We start from the raw sequence: 13,131 nt of genomic DNA on the forward strand, positions 1-13,131 counted from the left end.
CATGCAATTAAAAATAAAAACAAAAAAAGAAACTTAGCTCAGATTGGGTGTTGTGCGCTCATGAGAGTACATGGTGTGGTGGCTTAAGGAGGTACCTGCAAAAATAAGATAATAATAATAATAATAATAATAATAATAGTATGATAGTAATAATAACAATAATATAATAATAATAAAAGTAATTAACAAAAATGATTAGTAATAATAATAATAAAAAAGTTAGTAATAATAATAGTTACAATAATAAAATAAAAAATATTATAAAATGGGTTTGACCTCGTATCTAAATTTTCTCAAGAAAGGTTCAGAAAGTTAGATTATGGCTAAAAGGGCAAAAATTCCCAAGAGTTAAAAAAAGATTATGATTGTAAAAACATAAATTTAAACTAAAATGTAGCAACAATGACCAAAGCAATGATTTAAAAAAAAGGCCTCAGGTATCATCATTGGCCAAAACAAGGTTTTTTAAAAAGATTAGAAAAACTTTTGAAAAGGGGGCTCATGTTAAATCATTGGCCAAAACCTTTTGAAAGATTTAAAATTGAGAAAAACTTTTGTAAAGGGAGGCCTCATATGAAATCATTGGCCATGAACCAAGAAAAAAACAACAAAAAATTATTAAAGAGACTCTTGAAAGAAAAGAGATTGAAGAACAGTGTGTAAAAAAGGAATGTAAGTATAATGTAGAAATTAGGAATGGAGAATCAGGTTGAAGGTGTTAAAAAAAGGTTTAGTTGTGAGAGTGTGAATTGAAAAGTTGGTAATTGTTAGTTTTTAAAAGTGTAGAACCTAGTGCTATTTATACATAAAAATTAGGTTAACAAAAATATTAAAAGAATCAATTAATTAATTAATAAATCATAACTCTAAATCAAATATAATTTGATTTTGATTTTTGAAATATTTAACTAATTATGTTGATTCTTTCCTAAACTATACAATTATACAATATTTAGAAATATGAACAAAATCTTTGTAAATCTTTTTTTTTCTAATGATTTTTGGACTAGAAATACAAAAAATAAAGATTTTTATGAAAAAATAATATTTTAAAAATTCCTAATAACTAAATACGAAAATAATAATTAAATGATGAAAAAAATACTATTTTTGATTTTTTTTAATATTTTATGATTTTTGGTGATTTTTTTTGACTAAAAAATACATAAAAGTGAAAATTGACTATTTTAAAAATGCCTATTTAATTAGTGCGAAAATTAAAATGATAAAAAATGCAATTTTTGTGATTTTTGAATAAATGGAAATAAAGTTAGAACTAAAATTAAAAAGAAAGTAAAAGGGAAAATGTTAGAAGTGGGATTTGAACTCGGGACCTCGCGCTAATGTAGCTTTCACGCTCAAATTCTTACCAATTGTGCCAATTCATTTATTCGAAATAAAACGGCGTTCGTAAATATATGAGGGCAAATTTTGGGGTATGACAGCCACCGTCTCTTTATGCAATGGATGTGACTCACTAAATGCAACATCCATACAAACACGATATTCACAAATGCATCACAAATACCGACTAACAACATTACTTTTATAGTAATACACCACTTCCCAATCACGTCGCTACGTTGCATTATCATACAACAACACACCACTTCACCACACAAATCATAACATCAAACGAATTCATTTAAAGGAAGATTCAAAAATGTTTACAAGCATTCTTAGATCATATTCATCAGAAAGGTCTCAATTATAGCTTCACATAGGTTCAAACGACACTTAAAAAGGAGTTACGGTTCAAAAGTTACATCATTTCAAAGTTTGGAAAAGATTCTGCAAAACAGGGTTTGCGGCGCCAACAGGGGTCGCGGCGCGAACTGAGCGAATCCAAAAATCCCTAACTTTCTACCAAGCAGTTCGCGGCGCCAACAAGGGGTCGCGGCGCGAGCTGAGCAAATCCAGTTTTTCCCAAGTTTCTGCAAAGAGGTTCGCGGCGCCAACAAGGGGTCGCGGCGCGAACTGGCGATTTTCAGAAAACCCCAAACACAGAAAACAGCATACGAAACCCATCCAAAAATCCACAAACTCAACCCAATCAAGTTGGAAAACACCAAGCATCACGAATATCAATAAAATACATGTTATAGACACAATCATAACACCTATTATGGGTCTTCTAACATCATAACATCTTCAATCATACTTAAATCCACAATTTCATAGAAGTCTAACATAAACCCTAACAATCTCTATTCAACTTCTACACAATCATGGATAACAACATACAATCAAAACCCCACCCAAAACATCATCATACATCCCTTTAGCATGAACGAATCCCACCCTTACCTTAGGTTTTGGATTGAAGCCAACTCTATCTTCAACATTGAGATTCTCCTCTTCTCTCCTCTATTCTCTCTTCTTTCACCAAAAACCCCAAAATGAACTTCTAACTTCTATTTCCTCTAAAACCCTTGTTTTAGTTAAACCTTTACTATCTTAAATTACTAATGGGCTCTAATTAACACCCCTCACTTACTAATACCATCTTAGGCCCAATAATCGACAACACTTACTATCTTATATTATATACTAATAATTCCCAAACAAAACAACATAAAATCAATTAAGTATATAATGAACACATAGTTCACAATTAATTCACATAAATCACATAAATAAATAATTAAAGAAAAACGGTCGTTACAGAACTTCTGTTTGCTACAGCGAACTCAAACAGAACCAAAACCTTCTTCAACACAGGTAAGTTTGCTACAGTGAAATGCCAGCGAAACTCCGATTCGCTATAGGGAACGGTAGCGAGCTCCAGCGAATAAATCAAGTCAACTCTCAGACTTATTCGCTACTTAGTTCGCTAAAGTAAACCATTCGCTACCACGAACTAAAGTTTTCTATAGCGAACTCTGCTGCACTCAGTAAAATCAGAAACGCAGTTTGGGTCCCCAAGCCCCAAAATTCTATATGCATCCACTAATGATCAAATAACCAGTTATGGTAAACATACATATACCAACTACTACTAAAATGGAGAGTTAAACATGCATTTGTAAGGATCATTGAAGCATTTACTCTCAAAACCCTTAACCCTAAAGTATCATAAACCCTTAAAATACCCCAAGGTCTCTATCTATGAGACTCACCTTAGAGATGAAGAGCTTGCTGTCAGGAACAAGAATGATTGATGAATCAAAGCTGGAGATCAGATTGTGCATGCAAGAGATGAAGAATCTAGCAGTTGAACAATGTCTTATCTTGCTCCCTCCGTGTTTTACGTTTTCTTCTTCTTCTTCTTCTTCTTCTTCTTCTTCTACTCCACAAAATTCTATTTTTGGTCCAAAAAATGAAATGAGTCTCTAGCCAAACTATTCCTTAAGTCTTAGTATTAGGTGAAATGACCAAAACACCCCCAACTAGACTTTATTTACCATAGTGCCACTTAATTCCAACTAAACTAAATGAAATTCCTAATATTTAATCTCTTGAAATAAAATTTGGATATTACATTCTCCCCCCCTTAAATAGAATTCGTCCTAGAATTCAAAAACTTACCAAAATAGGTGAGGATACAACTCCCGCATCTCTGATTCAAGCTCCCAAGTAGCCTTGTCAGGACGCGACTCTTCCCACAATACCTTGGCAAGAGGTATCTCCTTGATTCTCAAAGATTTACTAACATATTTATGTCACATTTGCTAAAAATCGAGGGAAAAGATTGATTGTTTTTTAAATAAAACATGGAGCTCCAAGTAACTATACCCTCGTTTTTTTATTGTTCGAGGTCAAAGCTTCATCATAAAATATAATATTTGTAGTAGTCACTACTACTAAAAGAGATTCTAACATCGGACGTGAAATGCATCTTACATCGGCAAAAGAATCGAGGTAACGAAGGACGTGATGAAAAGTAGTGACTTAACACCTCAATTTTTAAATTACCGAGGTAAAGGGTTAAATATGGCATGGGTTCGAAACCCAACTTCTGCACTTTTATTATTTACAAAAACTAGCGCCTTTTTTATCTCAGTCTATTATAAAAACCGATGGGTCATTAGTTTTTTTTATAAATCTCATTACAGTGTTTACACAGAACATTAATAAAATAATTTTTTTAAAAACTACAGTGTTTACCTAGAATAAAAAATTAATTGTCCATGAAGATCATATGTTGGATCTTCAATCCTTTAATATTCTGCAAATCAAAAAAGGGTATTCTCTATGGCTTTTGTTTGCATTTGTTTCTGATGTGAACAAAAAAAGGGTTAGAGAAAAAAATGGTTAGAAAAATAAATAATTTTCTGCTCAAATAAGAGCACAAATTTTATACCCAAATAATCTGCTGCTCTAGCAATCCATCGTAGAGAACTATTCATGGCAAACACTCTTGCAAACCTTAAACTCTTCATCATGTTGGATCTTCAAATCCTTGACATTCTGGAGAATATAAAATGATGGGTGCATAATATTCTGGAGAACAAAAAATGGTTAGATAAATAAATAAAATGGTGTTGCAAATCTTAAAGTGGAAGATAGTTTGGGCTTTATGATGTTTCAGAATGCTTTTATAATTGAAGTTATTTTTGTTTCACGCAGATCACTAATGGTAATGTCTTGAGCGTTGATAGTTATGAAATGGACGACAAGGATTTGATTACGGATGGATTAGAATATTTATTTACAAATTAAAAATACAATTAAAATAGAGGTTCCAATGTTTCATCGGTTTTTTGGAAAATGGACGGGTTAGAATATTTATTTACAAATAAAAAATACAATTAAAAAAGTGGTTCCAATGTTCCCTCTATTTTTTCTAAAACCGACAGATTTGAACATTTATTTACAATTAAAAAATGTAATTAAAAGAGAGGTTATAAAATCGACGTGGCGCACATGGATTAGAATCATATGATTCATATCACTAGAATAGCAATGATCAGCTATATTCTAGTTGTAGCGTCTCTTTTGGATTATTAAGGAGGCTTTTGAGCTATTTAAATGTCTCGTTGTGATCTTAAACATTGTTTCGAAATCTTTTCCTATTTTCAACGTCTCATTATCAACTATTTGTTTCTTGCTTCCTTGTTTCAAAGTCTTATTATTTCAAAAATGGATGCAAATCTGTTGTTCGTTATCAATGAGAAGTATGTAGATTTCAATGATTTCGATCGTTTTGAACTAAAGAGAGCTGTTAACAAACAGAGGTTGAATGGTTACTTTCAAATTCTTCATGGCCCCATATACACTAATCTCGTTAAAGAGTTATGGATGAATGTCTCCATTGTGCCAGCTGGTCATGATGAAATCATCCAGTCCTATATCAAGGGCTCTCATTTCTTTATACTCCATCACTGATTGCTATGACAATTAATTGTCAAGAGTCATGTAGTTGTGTTGAACACTTTGAAAATAACAATGTCCACTCAACCCAAGTTCACCGAATTAATGCCAAAACAAAATAACCTCTATAGTATCGCTTCTCTACTCCGTATTGCAAAACTTTGGTTTCAACTTCTAGTGGAAAATCTCTGCCCAAGAGAGAAAGACCTAGAAACGTTTACTTGGTATGACAAGCATCTCTTGTTATTCCTCATCTACAACATGAGAGTTAATCTTTCTCTTACCATTTTCAACTTCTTGAAGAAAATAATAAATACTTCTCGGGAGGAAACGACTTTTTCTCATACCTTATGGAAGAGTTCTTTCTAAACTTTTCAATAAGTTAGGGATATCTAGAGCTAATGTTGAAGTTGAGTGAACTGAGAAGTTTGAATTTGTTCAGTAGTTTTCTTTGTTGTGTTTTTTTTTATTATTATCAATGAAATACTTCGTTTTTCTATTATTGCCTATTCATGTTTATTGATAACAAAGTTTTAAATGCAGAAACGGGAATTTGAAGCGAGGTTCTTTTAGCTATATTATCTCGGTTCTCAAGAAAATCGAGATAACAAGTTTATTAATTTTTTTAGGGAAAATACCTTTTTTTTGTCCCTTATCTATGCCTCTGAGTCCATTATAGTCCCTTAAAAAAATTTAGATTTAATCCTTTATCTCTTCAAATAGAGTCACGTTAGTCCTTTTTGTTAGATTTGTTAGTCAAAGTCAAAATCAGGATCCAATTGGCATACATGTGGTGCTGATATGGATAAAACATTATATTTATTTCAAAATAACAAAAAAAAAATTACTCAAACCCAGAAAATTCAATTTTCATGATTTACCATTCATCTTCATCCACTTCAATACATTCCTTAATCCAAACCCATAAAATTCAATCACCCTAACTAAAAAAAAATCACTTAACTATTTATTTTTTTTAATTAAATATGCTAATGTTTATTAGTGTATAATCATAGCATAACATGCTGTGTTGTTGATTTTGATTTTAATATGATTTTGCTTTTAATTCAACGAACAACACAAAAGCATCCCTACATTTTCCAACTTGTTGTAACCATAAACAACAACTCCATCGCTTGTTCAACTTTCCTTCTTACAAAATTAATTCAACAGGGTAATATGAGTAACAATCTATGTTACTAATAATTGTAGGCTTAATCCCACAATCAACAACTACATTATTAATTTCTTTAGCATAGAATAAAATCCCAGCATAAAAAAAAAATTGAGAAGCTTAACATATATTATCTCAGTACCGTCGTCCTCGCAGCTACAAACTAAAACATCCAAAACAACACCGTCGACTTTATCTCCATCCTTCTTCTCCATAACCCATATCGGTTGAAGTCAGGTTGCTTCTTCTTCCAACAGAAGAACCACAACTCGATCCGAGTAACCATTGAATGTAAAGGGCTCTTACTAGCTTTGTATTGAGAGATGATGGTGTGTTTCATTCCACCCTAATGGGGGAGACCACAAATCCGACAGATTTGTTGGATTCAATTTACAAGGACATCCTGGATGCCAAGTATGTTGGGAGATGTATAAGACATATTCAGTTTCAGTTATTATTGTTGTTTTGATTTCAGCTTTTATTGTTGATTTCGATTTTAGTTGTTATTGTTGATTTCAGTTTCAGTTGTTGTTGTTGATTTCAGTTTCAATTGCTGTTGTTGATTTTAGTTTTAGTTGATGTAAAAGATAACGAGGTTTTCATATTGTTGTTGACAAAAGAATCATGTTTTGGGACGATGAATGTGTTAATGGGATGTTTATGAATTTAATCATGTTTCTGGATTTTTATGGGTTGATGAATCTCATGAATTTGTTAATGAATGTGAGTTTTTGAGATTTTTCTAGGTTTGGAAATTTTGGATTTTTTGGATTTAAAAAAATGGAAAAAAGAAAGGGACGAGTCATGTCATCTCCAGACTCAAACGTCTGTTTGCAGTAAATAGACGGAAAAGATCTACATGCTTCATTTTTATAACTTAAATGATTGATTTGAAATTTTTTAAAGTTAAGGGACCATAATGGAACCTCAGGTAAAGTTAAAGGACGAAAAAAAGTATTTTCCCAATTTTTTTATGGATAAATAAAGGCGCTAACTTATAGTTGTGTTACCTTGGTTTTGTATAACATCGACATAACATATTATTTATCTGATTAAAAAATTAAAATAAAACATTGCACACCCAAGAAATATTCTCTCGATTTTTAGTATGTTGGAGATGAAAGTTTAGCCATAAAAAGTGTTATTCGTTGTAGTGAGTGCACCTTTCATGCAAATGATATATCTACTACTAAGGTTTAAATTACAAGAAATTCTAGAAATGCCATGATGATGGCCAAGTTGTTAAAGTCCATAACCCGCATGTTAGGATGCCGATCCATTTTGATTTAAAAAATAGGAAGTGATATGGGATTACTTCGTAGAAATAAAGAAAACATTGCTCTTTGTCTCACATATCTTTGTAGCAACCTGCCCTTAAAATTAATGTTTAGAGTCGCCACCTATTCTACCAAGGCGAATAGGAAACCTACGCAGTTAAGAGATCAGGGTAAGATACTATATTCAGGTCGAGGGAAGGTGTTAGGTACCCTCAACCCTTTCCTATGGCTTTGAATCTAAGGTCAACAATTTTATGGCTAAGAGTGTTAAGGTAAGGTTTATGCTTTCGAGGGTTAAATAATTAAAGGGAACGAATCGGGAAAAAATGAGATTTAGAGGGAAGGGGACTCGCCTTGGTTACCCAAGTGCCTACGTATCTCCTTAGGGAGAATCAGAGTCAACGTAGTTCGGGAGATGGGTTGTACGCCCTTTGAGTTTGACATTTGATTTGATTTGGTTTTGGAGGCCTTTGAGTAACCTATCGTAGTTTGAATGAGGATGAAAATCCGTAGTTTGATATTAAGGTTTTGAAAGGTTTGAAGAGTGATTTTGAGGTTTGGGCGTACAACCCTGATTTAATTTTGCACTATTAACCGCAACGATCAATAGATTCGATCGACATAGTTAACAGATTTGAAATTGTATCGTTACCAATTTTAATCAATTGATCTGATTATTACTAATAACGAATTAGGATATTTTTTATAATTTTTTAATAATTAGTTTGTATCGTTACCCCTCGTAATCGATTGATTCGATTAAAAAGAATGACGAATTAAAGTTAGAAAAAGAAAAGTTAATCATCACAACTAATAAAAATAGTTGCAACCATTTAACCGAATATGATTTAATTGCATTTTAATTAAATAGCATTTTAATTAAAATTATTGTTGACCATAGCGATTAATCGATTTAATCGGCACGAACAACAAATTAGAGTTTTTAATATAAATATCATATACTAATTTATTTATAAAAAAAAAACAATTATTAGTATATAAATAATATATTTAAAAGTATTTTAATTTAAACAACTAGATAATTAAAATTATTTAGTTTATTAGGGTTAGGATTTAGTGTGGCTAGTTTGAGGGTACATGATATAAGGATGAATCTGGATGCTTTGGATCTTGGCTGAGGGTGGATTGGAGGGTCAGATTTGGAAGGTGCATGATATACCATAGGGCTATAGGCGCATGTGATCATAGAGGGAATTTCAGAAAAAATATATGAAAGGGCCAGGGGTCGAACCCTGGACCCTTGGGCTAAACCAAACTCACGCACGCCAACTCAGCTGCGTTGCTAGCGTGTCAACCAAACACCCTGGACTAAACAAATAATGAAATCACACAGATATAGCACAACGCGCGCGAAATTCAAAAACAACCAACCAGGCGTTTACACGCCATCGTCTTCCCCGATGAACCTGTTTACTTTCTGGGGATTTGCTACGAAATAGCTACGCGTTTGTTCGTAGCAAACAAACCTATCAAAATAACGAACAGCACCCTATCACAAATAAATATGGCGCGACCCTCTCTTTCTCCTCGTCCTCATCATGCGAATCTAACCATGTTATTATTTTAGCCTAATTTAACCTCAAGAGAAAACCCCCAATCATAAACCCTAGGGCTCGAAACGGCCTCTAATGGCAGAACAAGATTAAGGCACGCAAACTCCACACAATTAATCCAGAAACAACCAGTGCATCAAGACAAACCAGAATATACGATCAAAGCATCATGAGAGTGCCTATAATATGCTAATCGAATCCAAGTTTGAAGTGACTTACTTTGACAAAATTGAGGTAATTCTGGGGGTGGTGATGCTATGCTATTATCCAGACCCGTTCAGAATCTTCCAGTGAACCTTTTGCAACCTTCAATTCTTGTTGAAAGCCACGAATTCTTTGAAAACGATTTTGAGTTCTTGGAGCCTTTTTGTGTTCTTGCAAGTCTCTCTCTGGGCAGAATTTGTAACCCTTATTCGTGTGCACCAGGTTCTCTACTTATAGGGAGTGGATTAGGTTTAAAGAATAGCCCAAAACTCCCTTGAATCCAATCTTGCCATGTTTGTGAAAATTGATCTTATTCTTGAATAGAAACTTTCTATTTTTTGCCAAATCTCCTGCCAATCTTTTCCAACCATTTATGCACGAAAATTATTCTATATTTTGACATCAATGTTGATTGGATTTGATCTATATGCATCTTGTAACAAAATATTTGATCTTTCCCTTTAATTAAATTATTTTAAATCATTTAAAAATGAAATAAAATTATATATAAATTAAATAAAAGGTAAAAATTCGTGGCATATGGTTTGGGTAACTTGTGGACCAAGTTTGAGTCATAAAATATAGGCCCATTTGCAAAATTTTCCACTTTGAACCTTCTTATTTCACATTTTGCCTCCAAAAATAACCCAACTTTGACCAAGCATATCTCACTCAATTTTTAAGCTATGAGGGAGTTCTAGGACTTTTTGGAAACCAATAGATGTCCTCTATAACCCACTTTGGATTATATTTTTCATTTGGAGCTTTTATCTTGATCATATCCTCCTTGACAAAAAACTGCTTTTGAAGGATGCCTGAAAATGACCTGTAATCTTTTGCATCATACCTCTCAAATGAAGCATTTCTGGCCTTGGCTTGTGAGAGACAAAGTTGTAGAGGATCCAATTTCCTTCAAGATAGGCTTTGAGTGGGGAATTTTTGATGTTCCATGCGAAAGTTATGGCCAGTCAAAGTTGAGTTGACTTTCTCCTAGAGAAACCCTAATTTGATTCTTTTTATATTTATTCATCTCTGAGTTTCTACTGATAAATCATGATCAAATTTTGATCAAATGATGGATATACTCTTCCATACTTGATGTTTGACCAAATTTTAGAGCTTTTGACTATGCTTTGACCATGGTTAACTTTTAGGTCAAACCAGTTGACTGTGGATCATATGAGTTTTTTGAACAAGTAACCTTTGGATTTGGGCTTTGACTTTTGATATGGAGATACCTTGGATCATAATGGGTCATGGAGAACTTCATTAGAGGCCTTGTTTTGCTAATCCCTTCAGGAGAGTACCAAACCCTATCTTTAGAAAGACTCTTGCTCAGGAGAATGACTGGATGAATCTCTTGAACTTTGAATCATTGTGAATGGAGTATGGAAGGCAAATTTTGGGGTATGACAGCTGCCCCTGTTCAATCTTATTAAACCTGAAGAGGTAGATTGGCTTGTTTGCCTATCGCGATCTGATGGTGGAAGAGGATTGAACACTAGAATACCAAGAAATTTGCGATTGCCGGTGTAGGAAATAGTTTTTTTTTTAGATGGGCTTAAAGATGCCATCCATTTGCCTGGCAAGATACTTGTCTAAAGCATATGCTTTTCGGACACGGATCATTTGATTGCATCTTAGGAGATACGGAGTAACGTCTTACATAAAACTACCTGAAGAGGTTCCTGAATAGGGTATATCAAAGGTTGATGCGAAGAAGCTTAGGCTTTGAACAATGTTTAGGAAGAATGTCTTGGAGAAGACTGACTGAGGAGTTCTTTAAAAGAACTAAATAGGTCTTAGAAAAGATTGGATAAGCATTTTAAGAAGGCTACCTAGAGAGGCATGATACGTCTGAAACAGGACTACCTACACAGGTTCCTATAAAGGATGTGTACGTCTTAACAAGACTATCTAGAGAGATTAGGATACGTCTTACACAAGACTAACCTAGAAAGGTTCTCGGGAATGATACGATACGCCTTAAATAATACTATAAGGGTAGCTTAGATATGTCTTACACAAGACTGACCTAGAAAGGCTCTTAGACAGGATATGGGATACCTTAAACAAGTTTTTCCTAGAAAGGCTCCTAGACATGTCACGATACGTTTTAAACAAAACTACCTAGAAAGGTTCCTATAAAGGGCACGATACGTTTTAAACAAAACTACTTAGAAAAGGTTCCTATAAAGGACACGATACGTTTTAAACAAAACTACCTAGAAAAGGTTCCTATAAAGGGCACGATACGTTTTGAACAAAACTACCTCGAAAGGTTCCTATAAAGGCCGTAAGACGTTTTAAACAAAACTACCTAGAAAGGTTAGGATATGTCTTAAACAAGACTGCTTGGGAAGGTTGTTAACCGTTTTGGACAAGACTACCTGGAGAGGTAAGAAATTCTTTGATTGCTTCTGGATTGTCTTTGAAGAAAGACTTGGAATGAGGTATTAGAATTGTATATGTTAAGAGTGAATCGTTGATACGATCGTATTTGCACTGTAATTGGATGATAACATCCTTTTGATTATGAAGTGACCTGAAAAGGCAGCGTTAGTCTTATGCAATGTCATGGTGCATGTGTCATGTAATGAGATTCTCAAAATAAATGAGAATTATGCATGTATGCCGATCCCACACTGCGGGACGTAAATAGTACAGGCGTGGGAAGATCAATTACGCAACAATGCTCCTTGTGTGATACTAGTGTGACTTCCTGAATATCAGAAATTTTGAGACATGCCCCTTAATCTGAATGAAGGACCTTTAGAGAGAACTCGAGTTTCACCATGTCTTGCCTGATATGCATTGCCCCAGTATTTGAATTCTTGAAAGATATGCCCCTAGTCAATAGGATCCTTGATTGTATGCCCCTGTTTTAGGAAAACCCTCTGAACGTGGTTTCCACATTCAAGGGTCTTTGTCAGGAATGATCGTCTTTGATTAGACCAATTTCGAGGTCTCCTTGATGCTAAGTGTTGATTTGAATGTGAAGTAGATGCTTTTCGGTTGCGCCTGACGGACAGTGATTCGCTGAGTACTCAGAATGAGATGATGTCTTCTATAAGATTACCTGAAGAGGTCCTTAGAAAGAATGGGAAATTATCTTAAACAAGACTGTGCTTTAAACAAAGCTCAAAGGGATATGTTCGTGCAGAGGGTCAAAGATACTCCTATAGAGGATAAAGACTGTTTTAAGGAATGTGGGGTTTTAAACAAAACTTAGGAAAAAACATCTTGAAGAAGATCACCCTAGAAAGGATGGTGAACTTTCTTAGAGAAGACTCTGTACTTTAAACAAAGTTTGACACGGTTCTTGGAAGCATAAGAGAAGTTTGAATATGTCTTAAAAGACTAACTGAAAAAGTTAAGAGATGTCTTACAGAAGACTACCTAGAAAAGGTTCTTAGAAAGGAATATGTCTTAGAGAAGACTGTCTGAAAGGGTTTGAAAATAGAAAGGATAAGAAGGTGAGTCTTTAAAAGACTGTCTGAAAAAGGCTCCCAGAAAGGGTAAGAAGTATTTGAACATATCTTAAAGAAGACTACATGGACAGATTGAGAAATATCCTATAAAGGCTCCT

The sequence above is a fragment of the Vicia villosa genome, linkage group LG5 (assembly GCF_029867415.1).
Source record: "Vicia villosa cultivar HV-30 ecotype Madison, WI linkage group LG5, Vvil1.0, whole genome shotgun sequence".
In the NCBI taxonomy this organism is placed as follows: Eukaryota; Viridiplantae; Streptophyta; class Magnoliopsida; order Fabales; family Fabaceae; genus Vicia; species Vicia villosa.